The 17836-nt window shown below is 46.2% G+C and overlaps 1 pseudogene; it reads right to left on the reverse strand.

Annotated features, from left to right (window-relative positions):
• LOC137348852 (zinc finger protein 135-like) overlaps nucleotides 1-17836 on the reverse strand; it is a 55894-nt pseudogene that overhangs the window by 30063 nt on the left and 7995 nt on the right.

Genomic DNA, 17836 nt, shown 5'->3' on the forward strand with positions numbered 1-17836 from the left:
CGGCCGCCAGTAATACGCGGCAGGCCCTTCTCAATGTCGTGGGTCGAGGAGGGCCTCTCGCTGCAAAATTTTACCAGCCCCCATCCGCGATCCGTAGCATCGAGGGGCCGTATAAATTCAGCCCGTAGTCTCGGCAATGCCCTGTATAGCTGAAGCATAACCTCCTGACTTTTGTATTCAATTCCCCTCTGAATAAATGATAACATTCTACCTGCGTTCCTAATTACTTGCTGCACCTGTATAATAACCTTTTGTGATTCATGAACAAGGGCACCCAGATCCCTCAGCATCTCAGTTGTGTGAAATCTCTAACCATTTAGATAATATGTTTCATGCATATTATGCATTAGATAATATGCATTAGATAATGATGTATTAGATGGTATGCTGATATACTGCACAGTTATTTTCAGTGTGGAGGGCCCCAGTTCATCAGGGTTACAATTACTCTAGAAAGGTTCAGTTGTGCACGGCTACATTCAGTGTGAACAGCATTTCATTAAGTAAGGGTGCATTCGGTGTGGACAGGCTTTGGGAAGTCAGGTGGTAAATTACTCACCGCAGAAATCCCAGCCTCTGAACTGCTTTGCAGCTAAAGTATTTATATGGCTGGTGCAGTTAGGTTTCGCCCACTGAATGTCAACCTTTGTTACCAGATTTTTTTATTTCTTGATATGTGTCAATGACAAGGCAGGCATTTGTTGTGCATCCTAATCACAGTTGATTTACAGCATATCCAACAGTATAGCTTCTACTAGGAGGCTTATTAACTGCTGTCATATGTCTTAGCTTCCTCTTGTTAATTCGTATCTCTCCCCATATTGATGATATTTCCTACTTTTTCGAGCCCAGATCCTTCCTTACTACTGTCCTTATGTGATCCATTATTAAGAGATCTGCTCCAACTCGCTCTTCATTTTGTCTTTTGCGAAATGTCAAGAACCCTGGAGTATTTATTTCCCAATCTTTTTCACCATGCAGCCACGTCTCAGTAATGCTATTAGATCATTACAAAACTTCCAGGCATTCAGATAAAGCAGTTCTAATTTTAACATCGATCATTTCCCCCTAATTTTACTTTGTTGTTGTTCTTCTTCTTCTTTGGCCTCCTTGTCTCGGGAGACAATGGGTAAGTGCCTGGAGGTGGTCAGTGGTTTGTGGAGCAGCGCCTGGAGTGGCTATAAAGGCCAATACTGGAGTGACAGACTCTTCCACAGGTGCTGCAGATAAAATTGGTTGGCGGGGCTGTTATACAGTTGGCTCTCTCTTTGCACTTCAGTCTTTTTTCCTGCCAACTGCGAAGTCTCTTCGACTCGCCACGCTTTAGCCCCGCCTTTATGGTTGCCCGCCAGCTCTGGCGATCACTGGCAACTGACTCCCACGACTTGTGATCAATGTTACAGGACTTCATGTCGCGTTTGCAGACGTCTTGAAAGCGGAGACAAGGACGGCCAGTGGGTCTGATACCAGTGGCGAGTACAATGTGTCTTTGGGGATCCTGCCATCTTCCATGCGGCTCACATGGCCAAGCCATCTCAAGCGCCGCTGACTCAGTAGTGTGTATAAGCTGGTGGTGTTGGCCGCTTCAAGGACTTCTGTGTTGGAGATATAGTCCTGCCACCTGATGCCAAGTATTCTCCGAAGGCAGCGAAGATGGAATGAATTGAGACGTCGCTCTTGGCTGATGTACGTTGTCCAGGCCTTGCTGCCATAGAGCAAGGTATTGAGGACGCAGGCTTGATACACTCGGACTTTTGTGTTCCGTGTCAGTACGCCATTTTCCCACACTCTCTTGGCCAGTCTGGACATAGCAGTGGAAGCCTTTCCCATGTGCTTCTTGATTTCTGCATCGAGAGACAGGTTACTGGTGATAGTTGAGCCGAGGTAGTTGAACTTTTGAACCACTTCCAGACTGTGGTCGCCGATATTTATGGATTTGCGACGTCCTGGCCCATGATGTACATTTTCTTGAGGCTGATGGTTAGGTCAAATTCGGTGCAGGCAGCCGCAATCCTGTCGATGAGTCTCTGCAGGCACTCTTCAGTGTAAGATGTTAATGCAGCATTGTCAGCAAAGAGGAGTTCCCTGAGAGTACTTTCCGTACTTTGGTCTACGATCTTAGACGGGCTAGGTTGAACAACCTGCCACCTGATCTTGTGTGGAGGAAAATTCCTTCTTCGGAAGACTTGAACGCATGTGAGGGCAGCAGGGAGAAGAAGATCCCAAACGGTGTAGGTGCGAGAACACAGCCCTGTTTCACGCCACTCGGGATAGAAAAGGTGTCTGATGAGGTGCCGCAATGCTGAATTGTGCCTTTCATATTGTCATGAAATTAGGTGATGATACTTAGTAGCTTTGGTGGGCATCTAATCGTTTCTAGTAGTCTGAAGAGACCACATCTGGTGACAAGGTCAAAGGCTCTGGTGAGATCAATGAAAGCAATGTAGAGGGGCATCTGTTGTTCACGGCATTTCTCCTGTAGCTGTCAAAGGGAGTACAGCATGTCAATCGTGGATCTCTCTGCTCGAAAGCCGCACTGTGCCTCAGGGTAGGCACTCTCAGCCAGCTTCTGGAGCCTGTTTAAAGCGACTCGAGCAAAGACTTTCCCCACTATGCTGAGCAGGGAGAGTCCACGGTAGTTGTTGCAGTCACCGCAGTCACCCTTGTTCTTATAGAGGGTGATGATATTTGCATCGCCCATGCCCTGTGGTACTGCTCCCGCGTCCCAGCACAGGCAAAGCAGCTCGCAGAGTGCTGAAAGTATTGCAGGCTTGGCACTCTTGATGATTTCAGGGGTAATGCAGTCCTTCCCGGGGGGTTTTCCACTAGCTAGAGAATCAATGGCATCAGTGAGTTCCGATTTTGTTGGCTGTCCGTCCAGCTCATCCATGACTGGCAGAGACTGGGCTGCATTGAGGGCGGTCTCAGTGACAGCATTTTCCCTGGAGTATAGTTCTAGGTAGTGCTCCACCCAGCGGTCCATTTGCTTGCATTGTTCAGTGATTGTGTCCCCTGATTTAGATTTGAGGGGGGGCAATCTTCATGATGGTTGGCTCAAAAGCTCTCTTAATGCAATCATATATTCCTCTGATATTTCTGGTGTCAGAGGCCAGCTGAATATGACTGCATAGGTGTTGCCAGTAGTCGTTTGTGCAGCGCCTGACTGTTCTTTGTGCAGTGCTTCTGGCTGCTTCAAGTGCTATGGATGTTAACTCGCTGGGGGCTTTCTTGTAGTTCAGCAGTGCGATGCACTTAGTGGCTATGACAGGTTCCAGCTCTTCAAAGTGAGATTGAAACCAGTCTGTATTCCGCTTCACACAATTGCCATAGGTGGTCATTGCTGACTCATAGATGGCGTCTCTGATGTGGGCCCACTTGGTCTCTGCATCCCCTGCGGAAGTGTTTTGAAGGGCTTTTTCGAGTGAATTTAGAAACTTACGTAACAGCTGTGGATGAAAAATTCTGCTAGTGTTGATACGCGGGCGGCCCTTCTGCTTGGAGTGATGCAGCTTCTTTGATTTGAGGCTAACCTTGCTGCACACCAGGGAGTGGTCGGTGTCGCTGTCCGCACTGTGGAAGCTGTGTGTGATTTGAACGCTGTTTAAAGAGGCTCGCCTAGTGACGATGAGGTCCAGCTGGTGCCAACGACGTGATCTTGGGTGCCTCCAAGAAACCTGGTGACAGGGTTTATTTAGTGTGAAAAAATGAGTTGGTGATGCAGAGGTTATGATAGGTACACAATTCAAGATGTCTCTGACCATTCCCATTCATCCTACCAGTGCCATAGCGCCAAGGCAGGAGGGCCATGAGTCATGGTCAGCCCCAACCCTGGCATTAAAGTCCCCCAGCAGTAACAGATGTTTGGTATTGGGGATGCCACTAATGATATTATGGAGTTCCTCGTAGAACTGGTCTTTAGCTTCAGGTGTGGAGCAGAGTGTTGGAGCATAGATGCTGAGTAGGTGTACTAGACCAGCGACGGTGGACAGTCGGATGGACAGTATGTGTTCCGAGCCATTTGAGGATGTCTCTCCCATGCTGAGCAAAGAGTTTCTGATGGCGAAGCCTACTCCATGCTATCTTGGTTCTTCAGGATCCCTACCCTGCCAGAAGAATGTGTAGTCTTGCTCTCTTAGAGATCCGCTCGCAGGGAGGCGTGTTTCCTGAAGTGCTGCAATGTCTACATTGAGTCTACTGAGCTCGTTGTTAATGATGGCGGTCTTCTGAGAGTCGTTGATTTGTGTAAGGTCTTCCAACAGGCCAGGACACATAGTTCTGACGTTCCAGCTTGCAAAACGAATGGCTGGTACCTTCTTTCCCTTTTTTGGTCGTGTTGTTAGGTGCGGTGTTGCAGTCCACTTGACGTCAATGACCCTGAAATCCAAGTACCCATTGAAGCAGGTGGACTGTGGCGGGACAGAACCTTACTGACCGTGGGCTGTCCGGTTTGAGGCCGGCGGTAGCTGTCCAGTGAGATACGATGACCTCTCCCACCGATAAATGCAACCCGTGGCGCCCAATCTCTACGCCAATTGAGCTGGACTTTTCACCTGCAACTACTGCCTTCCATGTTGATTTGGTCGCTGTGAGGCGACGATGGAGTGACCTCTCCATGGCGCATGCCTGGGCGGATGTATGGAGGTTGTGAGTTGCCCAAGCGTTAAAACCCCCCTCTCAGCCTTCAGGGTGGGGTCCAAAGGAATGCAGAGCACGACGTTTGGCACCGGTTTGGCTACGGGAAATGCCGAAAATGTGCCAAAGGTGACACATGATCGCCTTCGGGGTCCCGCTCCGGATTTTCTGTTCGGGTTTACTCCCTTAGCCGTGGTCTCTCCCGAGATGCCCCCAAGGCAGTGGGGTTGTGAGGGTCCCTACTCAGGGGTAGGTGGATGCTAGAGGGAGGAGGTGGGGGAAAGGGGTGCGGGGGAGTGTGATGCAAGGAGGAGGGGTGTGGTGGGAAGGGGTGAAAGGGAAGAGGGTGTGAAGGGAGCTGGGAACGAGGCTGCAGAGGGTAGGGAGAGGGATTCAGGGGAAGGGGTGCGAGGGGTAGATGGTGTATGGGGAGTCGAGAAGGGGGCTGCAGGGGGTAAGGGAGAGGGGTGCAGGGGAGGGGGTGCGAGGGGAAGATGGTGCGAGGGGGAGCAGGGAAGGGGGTGCGAGGGGTGTGGGGGGAGGAGGTGCAGGCCACAAAACACCTCATCAGCTCCCACCATCGTCCCTCCCACAATAATGCTGTTCTTACTGATAAACTATTGCAGTTAAAATCTCCTTCCCTTTCTTTCACATTCTGCTAACATTTTTCACTTTACATTTATAAATTACACATCACTTTAAGCCTCCCAAACCTTTTATTTTAAAGCCCCATCTTTAGGCTTGTTATTGGATCCCCAGTCCGGTTTAAGAGGACCTCAGCCTACGTCACAGTTCTCTCTTTCGCCAGTAATGGAGTCAATGACCCATGAAACGAAATGCCTGTCTCCAACACTACTATTTGAGCCATATCTTCAAGTAAGAGTATTGATCAGTCATTCCTACATCATTCATGAATACTGTCCCTTTCGTTGAACACCTGGGCAGGGTAAAGCTCCATTGATCAACTATTCCTCTGTTACCTGGACATACTGTCCAGTTCACCAAACACTGCGATCTGAGTAAAGTAATTTCAGCAGCTGTTATTCCATCAGCATAGAATTCTATTATTTGACCGAACAGCTGTAAAGCTACATTGATCAGTCAATCCTCTATTAACTGTACATTTTATCCCATTGACCAAACAGCTTGAGCCAGGTTAAGGTGCTTTGATCAGCTAATCCTCTATTGCCTGTACATTCCGTCACATTGACAAACACCTGACTATCCTTGATCAATCCCTGCCTCTCCAAGTGGAGATTAATCCTGTCCCTCAGAATTTTTTCCAATAGTAACCACTGATCTTAGACTCACTGGCCTGTAATTACCTGGTTTATCCAAGCTACCCTTCTTGAACAATGGGATCACATTAGCTTCCTCCAGTCCTCTGGCACCTCTGCTGTGGCCAGAGAGCATTTGAAAATTGTGTCAGAGCCCCTGCTATCTCTTTCCTTGCCTCACATAGCAGCCTGGGATACATCTCATCTGGGCCTGTGGATTTATACAATTGCAAGCCCGCTAAAACCGCCGATACCTCCTCCCTTTCAATGCTAATTTGATTAAGTATATCACAATCCCCTTCCCTGATCTCTGCACCTACATCATCCTTCTCCATAGTGAACACAGCTGAAAAGTAATCATTCAAAACCTCACCTATGTCCTCCGGCTCCACACACAGATCGCCACTTTGGTATGTAATGGGCCTTCTTTCCCTGGTTATCCTCTTGCCATTAACATCCTTATAAACCACCTTTATCTTGCCCGACAGTGTTTTTATGCCCCATTTTCGCTCTCCTAATTACTTTTTTATCTGCCCCCTACACTTTATTTACTCCTCTACGGCCTCCTCTGTTTTCAGCCATCTGAATCTGCCATAAGCCTCCTTTTTCTCCTTATCCAATCCTCTATATCCCTTGACATCCAGGGTTCCCTGGACTTGTTTGGCCTACCCTTCACCTTTACGGGAACTTGTTGGCCCTGAACTCTCACTATCTCCTTTTTTAATGACTCTCACTAGTCTTGTGTAAGTAGCTGCTCCGAGTCCAATTTGGCCAGATTCTGTTTTATCATATTGAAATCGCCTTTCCCCCAACTCAGTACCTTTATTTCCGGTATAGCTTTGTCCTTTTCCATAACTATCTACATGGTCACTAGCCTCGAAATGCTTCCCCACTACACTTCTACCACTTGTCTGGCTTCATTCCCACGATTAGTTCCAGTGCTGCCCCTTCTCTTGGAGGACTTTCTACTTGCTGGCTCAAAAACCTCTCCTGGATGCACTTTAAGAATTCTGCTCCCATTAAGCCTTTTGCACTCAGACTATCCCACTTAATATTAGGGACGTTGAAATCCCCTACGATTATTACCCTATTATTTTTACACCTCTGTGAGATTTGCCTGCATGTCTGCTCCTCTATCTCTCCCTGACTATTTGGAGGCCTGTAGTACACTCCCAACCAAGTGATTGCCTCCTTTTTGTTTTTAATTTCTACCCATATGGCCTCATTTGAAGAACCTTCTAAGATATTGTCCCTCCTTACTGCAGTAATTGACTCTTTGATCAACAGTGCAATGCGACCTCCTCTTTTACATCCCCACCCCCCGTGACAATTCTATACCCTGGAATATTGAGCTTCCAGTCCTACCCTTCCCTCAACAATGTCTCTGTGATAGTAATAATATCATGTTCCCATGTGTTATTAATGCCCTCAATTCATCTGTCTTTCTTGTCTGACTCCTTGCATTAAAATAGATGCAATCCAGCCTTGCATTATTTGCTTGTACCTTAACAGATCTATATTTGCTCTCCCTTCCAGACTGACAGTTCCTCTTCTATATTTCGCCGTGCATTACCCCCTACTGTACCTCCAATCTGTATGCTGTCCCCCTGCCAAATTAGTTTAAACTGCCCCCAACAGTACTAGCAAACCTCCCAGCAAGGATGTTGGTCCTGTTCCGGTTCAAGTGCAATCCGTCCAACTTGTACAGGTCCCACCTTTGCCAGAAACAGACCCAGTGATCCAGGAAACTAAAGCCCTCCCTCCTGCACCATCTCTTCAGCCACACATTCATCTGCTCCATCCTCTCATTCCTGTACTCACTATCACATGGCACCGGGAGTAATCCAAAGATTACAATCTTTGAGGTCCTGCTTTTTAATCTGCTACCTAGCTCCCTAAACTCTTGTTGCAGGACCTCATCCTTCTATCTACCTATGCCGTTGATACCAAGTGAACCACGACTTCTGACTGTTCACCCTCCCCCTTCAGAATGTTCTGCAGCTGCTCCATGACATCTTTGATCCGAGCACCAGGAAGGGAACTTACCATCCTGGAGTTTTGATACATTTCATTCTGATGCCTAAGAATCGACCAATTCCTCGTTCCATGCAGTAAGGAAAGACCGGCAGGCAGCTCACAGACGCAGCTCAGACCGGGACCGGCAGCTCTCCACAGGTAGCGGCTGGATTAGGGAACAGGGATCCTGAGCTGCTGTTGAGGTGGTTTGGCTGCTGCTTCCAGCTCTCACACTCAGAGAGCCCTGGTGGTGATCTGTACTGATCTCATTCCGAAGATTGGGTTTCATCTTCTCATTGTGGACCTCATGGTGCAGCAGTAGCACATCTCACTCTGGGCAGAAACCACGTGTTAAAATCACGTTGGGAGTCACAGCATTTCCACGGGGACTGGTTCCTGGATTTGGTGCCAGACATCAGGAGTTGAACTCCAACCACACTGCTGAGAAAGTAAGGGATTTGGTGACGTGCCCAAAATGGTATCCAACTCAAATGATAGCAGCAATGGGGTTAAATCGCTGTTGTTGCAGAGGACAGAACCACAATCGAGTGTATTAGGCTGCACGGCCACGCTGCCACCATCGTGGGTTTGTGGCCAAGAAAATGCTGTTTGTTGATTAAAAGGTGCTTTTCTTCAGAATTATCAGTGAATCGAAGCCTGTGCATTGAAAAAAGGAATTGAAACGAATTTCCAAGCAGAATACATTCAAACAGCAGGCAAGCGGTTGTATTATTGAATTGGTCATCCAGGGATCCTGGATAAATTGACTTTGATAAGACCATTGAAACTCAGGTTGGTTAGTTCAGTTGGTTGAAGCATTGTATTAATGACACCAAGGCGGTGGATGGAATCCATGTGTCGGCCAATCATTTTTTCTTCAGGGTGATGTGAGTAGTTGGCATCTGCCTGGAAGAGGTGGTGGTGCAGTGGCGACCTGGGTTCAAATCCCACCATGGTAGCTGGTACTTTTTATATTTAACAAATTAATACAAAGCTAGCCTCAGTCATGGTGCCGTGAAACTGTTATTGAATGGTGTAAAAACTCATCTGGTTCACTATTGTCCTTTAGTGAAGGAAATCTGCTGTCTTTACCAGGTCTATCCAACATGTGACTCCAGACCCATAGCAATGTGGCTCAGACTTAACTGCCCTCTGAAATCGCCAGCCATGTCAAGGGTGACGAGGGGTAGGCAACAAATGCTGGCTTTGCCAGTGATGCCTACATTCTATGAAAGAATAAAAGAAAAGTTTGAGTCCATTGGATCATTGCAATGAATGCTTTTGCTGACATACCTCTGTTCAAATTAACAAATAACAGATTGCCACCCAGAAGAACTGAGGTTCTAAGATGTTTCGTTTTGTATTCGTATCTGGGATGTGAGCATCACTGGCCCATCAATAATTGCTCTTGTGAAGTTGGTGGTGAGTCACTTTCTTCAACTGCTGCAGTCGATGTGGTGTAGGTACACCCACAGTGTTGTTAGGGAGGGAATTCCAGGATTGTGACCCAGTGACAGTGAAAGAACGGTGATATAGTTCCACGTCAGGATGAGGTGTGGTTTGGAGGGGAACTTGTAGGTGGTGGTGTTCCCATGCATCTGTTGCCGTTGTCCTTCAAGGTGGTAGAGGTCACGGGTTTGGAAGGGACTGTCGAAGGAGGCTTGGTTTTATGGGTGATAATGAAGAGAAAGCTGTAGACTGCAAAAAGATATCAATGGACGAGTGACATGGGCAGAATAGTGCCAATTGAAATTCAAATGGGATAGGTGTGAGGCGATGCATTTGGGGAAGGCGAACAATGCAAGTGAATGCACAATAAATGGAAGACATATAGAGGAACAGTGGGACCTTGGAGTGCATGTCTACAGATCGCTAATAGCGGCTGTTCTTGTCGTGTGTCTTTGAGTGGGTATGTCCATAATTTGTACACATCATCAGGGAGGGTATGATGTCGTTTGTCACGTGATACAGAAGTCGGAATGTGTTCGTTGACCAAACAAGACACACTAGTGAGAGCTCTCCAGCAATATTTGTATACTGCTGCAATCTTCAAATAAAGAACTCACAATATAGTTTACCAGGCTGGAACCTTAATCCAGTGCCTTAGACCACTCAGCCACGCTACCCCTTGACAAAGGGCTTGGCTGTTAAATAACTGATGGCTTGTCTTCTGAATTATCCTGTGAATCGAGGTCTTTGCTTTGGAAGATGGAAGTGAGACGAATTTCCAAGGACAATTCATTCAAACTGCAGGCCGAGTGGTTGCATTGTTGAATTGTTAATCCAGGGTTTCTGGATGAATAGACTTTGTCAAAGCCATTTGAACATAGAAATGACAGCAACATTCTGTACATGTTGGAAATCTGAAACCAAAACATCAGCATCTGTTGAGAGAGCAAGAGTTTGAATGAAAGGTCACAGACCTGAAATATTAACATTAACACGGACTATCCACATTGGAGCCTGTTAGTTCAGCTGCTTAGCGTGTGGTGCTCATCACACCAGGGTTGTGCGTTTAATCCCCATGCAGGCCAATGCTTTGACCAGCGATACTTTTTGTGGTTCCTTTGGGTTCATGATGCTGTTGTGTTGTCATTGCATTTATAATCCACAGGCCATGGCGTGCACTCAGGGACTGAGATTTCAATCCCACCAAGGCAGCCGCTGCTGCATTTTGGATTTCATTAACTAATGCAAATCCAGCTTATTTTAACTCTGCTCAGCGAAGGTGGCATGAAATTATCATCGATTGCTGGAAAAAAACCCTTATGGTTCGCTAATGTTATTTAAAACCACAGAAGAATTATGGCACAGAAGAGACCATTCAGCCTGTCGTGTCCATGGTGGCTGAAAAGACTAGCTGCACAATCTAATCCCCCTTCCAGCACCTGGCCTCTCGCCTTGCAGGTTACAGCATTTCAGCTGCATGTTCACGTGCATTTCAAAATAATTGAGTGCTTCTGCCTCCAGCACTCACCCTGGCAGTGAATTCCAGACTCCCACCACCCTCTGGGTGCAAAAGCATTTCCTCATGTCCCCTCTAATCCTTCTACCAATCACTTTAAATCTGTGCCTCCTGGTAATTGATCTCTCCACGATGGGAGACAGGTCCTTCCTGTTTACTCTATCTAGCCCCTCATAATTTTGTACACCTCAATTAAGTCACCCCTCAGCCTCCTCTGTTTCAAGGAAAAAAATGCTAGCCTATTCAATATTTCCTCATTGCTGCAACATACGAGCCCTGGCAGCATTCTTGCAAATCTCCTCTGTACTCTCTCTGCAACAAAAATGTCCTTTCTGTAATGTGGTGACCAGAAATGTACGCAACACGCCAACAGTGGCCTAAACAACATTTTATACTGTTCCAGCATTACATCCCTGCTTTTGTCTTCAAGTCAAAGAGTCATAGAGTTATACAGCACAGACACAGGCCATTTGGCCCAACTTGTCCGTGCTGGCCATCAAGGACCTAGCTATTCTATTCCCATTTTCCAGCACTTGGCCCGTAGCCTCGTGTGCTATGACGTTTCAAGTGCTCATCTAAATACTTCTTGAATGTTGTGAGGGTTCCTGCCTCTACCACCCCTTCAGGCAGTGTGTTCCAAGATTGCAACCAACCTCTAGGTGAGAATTATTTTCCTCAAATCCCCTCTAAACCTCCTGCCCCTTACCTCAAATCTATGCCACCTAGATATTGAGACCTCCACTAAGGGAAAAATGTCTTCCTATCTACCTGATCCATGCTCCTCATAATTTTGTATACCTCAATCATGCCCCCCCCCCCCCTCAGCCTTCTCTGCTCTAAGGAAAACAACTCGAGCCTTTTCAGTTTCTCTTCATAGCTGAAATGCCCCAGCCCAGGCAACATCCTGGTGAATCTCCTCTGCACCGTCTCCAGTCCAATCACATCCTTCCTATAGTGTGGTGCCCAGAACTGTACACAGTACTCCAGCTGTGGCCTAACTAGCGTTTTATACAGCTCCATCATAACCTCCCTGCTCTTATATTCGATGCATCGGCTAATAAATACAAGTGTCCCATATGCCTTCCGAACCACCTTATCTACCCGTGCTGCTGCCTTCAGTTATCTATGGACAAGTACACCAAGGTCCCTCTGACCCTCTGTACTTCCTGGGCTACTATCATCCATTGTATGTTCACTTGGCTTGTCAGTCATCCCAAAATGCATCACCTCACATTTCTCAGGATTAAATTCAATTTGCCACTGCTCTGTCCATTTACCAGCCCATCTACATCATCCTGTAATCTAAAGCTTTCCTCCTCACTATTTCTGACATCACCAATTTTCATGTCATCTGCGAACGTACTGATCATACCTCCTTTATTCACGTCTAAATCATGAATGTACACTACGAACAGCAAGGGTCCCAGCACCGATCCCTATGGTACACCACAGGTCACAGGCTTCGAATCGCAAAAACAACTGTCAAGCCTCATCCTCTGCCTCCTACCACGAAGCCAATTTTGGATCCAATTTGCCAAATTGCCCTGGATCCCATGGGCTCTTACATTCTTAACCAATCTCCCATGTGGGACCTTATCAAAAGCCTTTCTGAAGTCCATGTGGAATACATCAACTGCTTTTCCCTCATCTACACACCTAGTCACCTCCTCAAAAAATTCAATCAAATTTGTTAGACATGATCTCGCCTTGAAAAAGTCATGCTAACTCTCCTTGATTAATCCCTGCCAGTCCAAGTGGAGATTAATCCTGTCCCTCAGAAACTTTCCAATCGTTTCCCTACCACTGATGTTAGACTCACCAGCCTGTAATTACCTGGTTTATCCCTGCTACCCTTCTTGAATAATGGTACCACATTCGCTGTCCTCCAGTCCTCTGGCACCTTTCCTGTGGCTAGAGAGGATTTGAAAATTTGTGTCAGAGCCCTTGCTATCTCCTTCCATCTCATCTGGGCCTGGGGATGTATCCACCTTTAAGCCCACTAAAACTGCTAACACCTCCTCCCTTTCAATACTAATTTGTTCAAGTACATCACAATCTCCTTCCCTGATCTCTGCACCTGCATCGCTCTTTTCCATAGTGAACACAGATGAAAATTAATCATTTAAAACCTCACCTATGCCCTCCGGCCCCACACACACATTACCACTTTGGTGCCTAATAAGCCCTACTCTTTCCCTGGTTATCCTTTTGCCCTTAATATACTTATAAAAAGCCTTAGAATTTTCCTTTGTCTTGCTCGCCAGTGTTTTTACATGCCCCCTCTTCTCTCTCCTAATTACTTTTTAAGAAGTTCTATACTCCTCAAGAGCCTCCGCTGTTTTCAGCCCTCAGAATCTGCCATCAGCCCCCTTTCATTTCAGCGAATGTGGTACCATTGTTCAAGAAGGGTAGCAGGGATAAGCCAGTTAATTACAGGCCAGTGAGTCAAACATCAGTGGTAGGGGAATGATTGGAAAAAATTCTGAGTGATAGGATTAATCTCCACTTGGAGAGACAGGCATGAAACAAGGAGAGTCAGCATGGCTTTGTCAGGGGGAGATCATGTCTAACAAAGTTGATTGAATTTTTCGAGGAGGTGACTAGGTGTGTAGATGATGGTAAAGCAATTGATGCAGTCTACGTGGTATTCAGTAAGGTTTTTGAGAAGGTCCTGCACGGGAGATTGGTTAAAAAGGTAAGTGTCATCGCCTCATAGAGTCATAAAGTCCATGGGTTCCAAGGCAATTTGACAGATTAGATCCAAAGTTGGCTTCGTGGTCGGAGGCAGAGGGTGATGGTCGACGGTTGCATCAGCAATTGGAAAGCTGTGACAAGTGGTGTACCACAGGGATCGTTGTTGGGACCCTTGCTGTTTGTAGTGAACATTCATGGTTTAGACTTGAATAAAGGAGGTATGATCGGTACGTTCGCAGATGACATGAACATTGATGGTGCTGTAAATAGTGAGGAGGAAAGCCTTACATTACAGGACGATAGAGATGGACTGGTAAGATGGGCGGAGCTGCGGCAAATGGAATTTAGTCCTGAGAAGTGTGAAGTGATGCATTTTGGGAGGTCTAACATGGCAAGTGAATATACAATGGATGGTAGTACCATAGGAACTACAGAAGGGCAGAGGGACCTTGGTATATTTGTCCATAGATCACTGAAGGCAGCAGCACAGGTAGATAAGGTGGATAAGAAGGCAGATGGGATACTTGCCTTTATTAGCTGAAGCATCGAATATAAGAGCATGGAGGTTATGATGGAGCTGCACAAAACGCTAGTTAGGCCACAGCTGGAAGACTATGTACAGTTTTGGTCGCAACACTATAGGAAAGATGTGATTGCACTGGAGAGGGTGCAGAGGAGATTCACCAGGATGTTGCGTGGGCTGGAGCATTTCAGCTACGAAGAGAGACTGGATAGGCTCGGGTTGTTTTCCTTAGAGCAAAGAAGACTGAGGGCGGACATGATTGAGTTTTATAAATTTATGAGGAGCATTGATCAGGTAGATAGGAAGAAACATTTTCCCTTCGCGTAAGTGTCAATAACCAGGGGGCATAGATTTAAGGTAGGGGGCCGGAGGTTTAGAGGGGATGTGAGGTAAAAATAAAAATTCACCCAGAGGGTGGTTGGAATCTGGAACACACTGCCTGAAGGATTGGTAGAGGTAAGAACGCTCACAACATTTCAGAAGTATTTAGATGAGCACTTGAAACGTCATAGCATACAAGACCACGGGCCAAGTACTGGAAAATGGGATTAGAATAGCTAGGTCCTTGATGACTGGCACAGGCACGATGGGCCGAAGGGGCTGTTTCTGTGCTGTATAACTCAGACTCGATGACTCTAAATGCTAAGGCAGAAATATTTTGTAGCACATTTCAATTCCGATTACATTCAGGATAGAAAGAAGGAGGCAGAGCTATGGAGAGAGAGAGAGTGATAGAGCTCGAAAAAGAGAGACAGGGATGTAACCTGGATAGTAATTTAGGAGAACAGAGTTAGGGAGAGACAGGAACAGAAAAGTAAGAGACACAGAGATAAAGAGACAGAGAAAGAGATGGACACAAAAGGTCAGAAGGAGTCACTGTATCAATCTTTTAAGCATCTGATTTGTAATCGTGATTTGGATGCTGCTGTGAGATTGTCTGTGAAACTGAGAGAGGGAACCCTGGCCTCCTGTCTAAAAATGTTCCTGCCATGCCTTTTAATTAACTCCCACCTAAAACAGATTTATCGGCGATGATCACATTGCTGTTTGTGGGATCTTGCTGTGCACAAATTTTGCTGTGTACAGGTCTATTTCTGTCTCTCTACAGCCCACTCTCTATTTCTCCTCAGCCTTCTCTCCTTTTTTCTGTTTAAACTTTTGATAAATAATAAAAATGCGACAGACAGCGATGTGATTTGTTGTTATTATAAGTGGGAGAGAATGGGGAAGGAGTGGCTCCCAATTATCTAACTATCATCACATTTCTGCTTGTGGGATCTTGCTGTGCACACAATGCCTTGAGCGTTTTGGACTTTGCAACAATGGCCACACTTTACACATTAATTATTTGATTAATTTCACAGCATCAGGACTGCTTTCACAATGTTTGTTATAATTCTTGAATAATGCTTGTGTTTTAGGCAGTGAGATGTATTTTGATGTTTAAATGCAATGTGCAGCAGCCATTTTAACTCATTTTAGAGTCACAGAGTCATTTACAGCATAGGAGGAGGTCATTCGTTGAGTTTCTGATTGTGGATTTCTCTCTGTGTGTCTCTCTCTCTTTCTCCTTATCTTTCTCTCTGAATGAGAGAAGTGGGAGAGAGAGAAAGGAGAGAGAGAGGGAAACAGTGGGTTGTCATCCTTTCATCTACGAAAGATGATTGACATGCAGCAAACAAGCCATTTTGGGGGGTGGGGGGAGGGGGTATCTTCTCTTGGTTCACCTTTGCTGATGGCCATAAAAGCCAATCGTTGAGATGCAGGCTCTGCCACAAGTGCTGCACATGAAGCTGCCAAGTGATGCTGTGAGTTGTTGTGCTTGCATTTGGCGTCTGTTGCCAAGCTGCTGCAGCAACTGGTCATCGTGGTATTGCACTCCTGTCCACAGGATGTGTTGCCATTTCCCTGTTTCGTGAACTAGTGACTCCCAAGTGCGACAGTCGAAATTTCGGGCCTTCAGGTCACGCTTGCAAGCAACCTTGAAGCGGAGCTTTGGACGCCCACTGGTCGTCTGGCCCCGGCGACCTTGGTCCTTGGGTTTGCAACCATCCTCTATCTTGTGGACTTGTCTGATCCACCAAAGCCACCTCTGTTTGATTAGTGCCAACACACTTGGGAGCTCTGCCTTTGAGAGGACTGCCACATTTGAGATTTTGTGCTGCCAGGATATACCCATAATGGGCCACAGACAGCAAAGATGGAAATTATTGAGCTACTTTTTCTGGCAGCTGTCAATCACACATGTTTCATAGCCATACAACAACGTGTTGAGAACACAGACCTTATAAACTATTAGCTTGGTCCTAATGGTTAGCATGATGTTATGCCATGCACCTTTCACAAGTTGGCCAAAAGTGGTAGTTTCTTTCCCTCTGTGTGTGTCGAGCTCTGCAATCACGAGACAATTTATTTCTCACCGTGGAACCAAGGTAGCAGAATTCGCTCATCACTTCCAGTTAGGTGTTAATAGTGTGATCAAGGCTGGAGTTTCAACACCTTGTCTCATGACCATGGTTTTCGTCATGCTTATAGTCAACGAGAACAAGTTACAGGCATGAGAAAGACAGTTCATGAGCTTTGCAGCTGAGTTTATGTGTGAGCGACAAGGATAGCATCATCAGCATAGAGGAGTTCTCAGATCAGTACGTGATGTGTTTTTGCCTTTGTTTTCAACCTTGAAAGATGTGGAGAGGCTGAGAGCCAGGAAGGTGCAGTGATAAAGTTGCTGGAAGAGACAGAGAGGGTGAAATATACAGGTTACGTCGGGTGCTCTGGAACAGCGGTTCTCAACCTTTGTGTTTCTGAGGCCCCCTCCGCCTCCACCTTGTTGCAAAAATATCTCAAACCCTCTAAAACACAAGACTTTTATCTTTAGGTAAGAATGAGAGACACAGAGAAACTTATATATTTATTATTATACCCTTCTGGATGAAGCACTTGTCCAAGGATACCTCGTGTCCAAACACAAACACACTCTGCACTGACATGTTACAGCTGCTAACGTCTCCTGGAGAGAGAAATGAAATATTGTTGAGAACAAAGCAAAGACTTTTAAAAATAAAAGACACATCAATAGCCCAGGGCTCCTTTTTTTCTGTCACTCACTAAAATTGACAATCTTTGCATCATTTACACATCCCCCACAATAAACCCAGAGACTGTAAAGTGGGAACAGATTTAAAGTGTGAGAGGGTCTATTAGGTGCTGAGATCTTGTCCATTGTTATGTTAATCCAGGTGCCAGGGCTGTTTTGAACAGAGACATTCCAGGGAGCTGCTTTTTGATGATCTGTGAACTTATTCCTACAAGGTCATTTTTGAGAACATTTGCTGCATCTTTCAGCTAATCAACAGGGGGACAGTGACATGACCAAGCCCCAGTCTGTCCAGAGGCTGCTAAACTCTCTTTAAAACTGCCATTAAGGTGCTAATTCCTTATAATTGTCCCAGGATTTATCTTGACACATCATGCCTTTGGCAAGGGTGTGAGAAGGGGGTGGGGAGGGTGGTTTTCGACACAGGTTGGGAGCTGGGCAGTCACTAAACACTGGAGATCCCCAGAGCCTGTCTCTCTCCCTCTGTGTTTAACCTGTCATTTCAATCTCTTTCTCTCCCTCTATTTCTCTCTGTGTCTCACCATCTGTTTATGCCTCATTTTAAAAGCACAAACACTGGTGATTCCCCATCCCTCTTCTGTTCACTGTCCCCATACCCACTCAGCCCAGGA

The sequence above is a fragment of the Heterodontus francisci genome, chromosome 34 (assembly GCF_036365525.1).
Source record: "Heterodontus francisci isolate sHetFra1 chromosome 34, sHetFra1.hap1, whole genome shotgun sequence".
Classification (NCBI taxonomy): Eukaryota; Metazoa; Chordata; class Chondrichthyes; order Heterodontiformes; family Heterodontidae; genus Heterodontus; species Heterodontus francisci.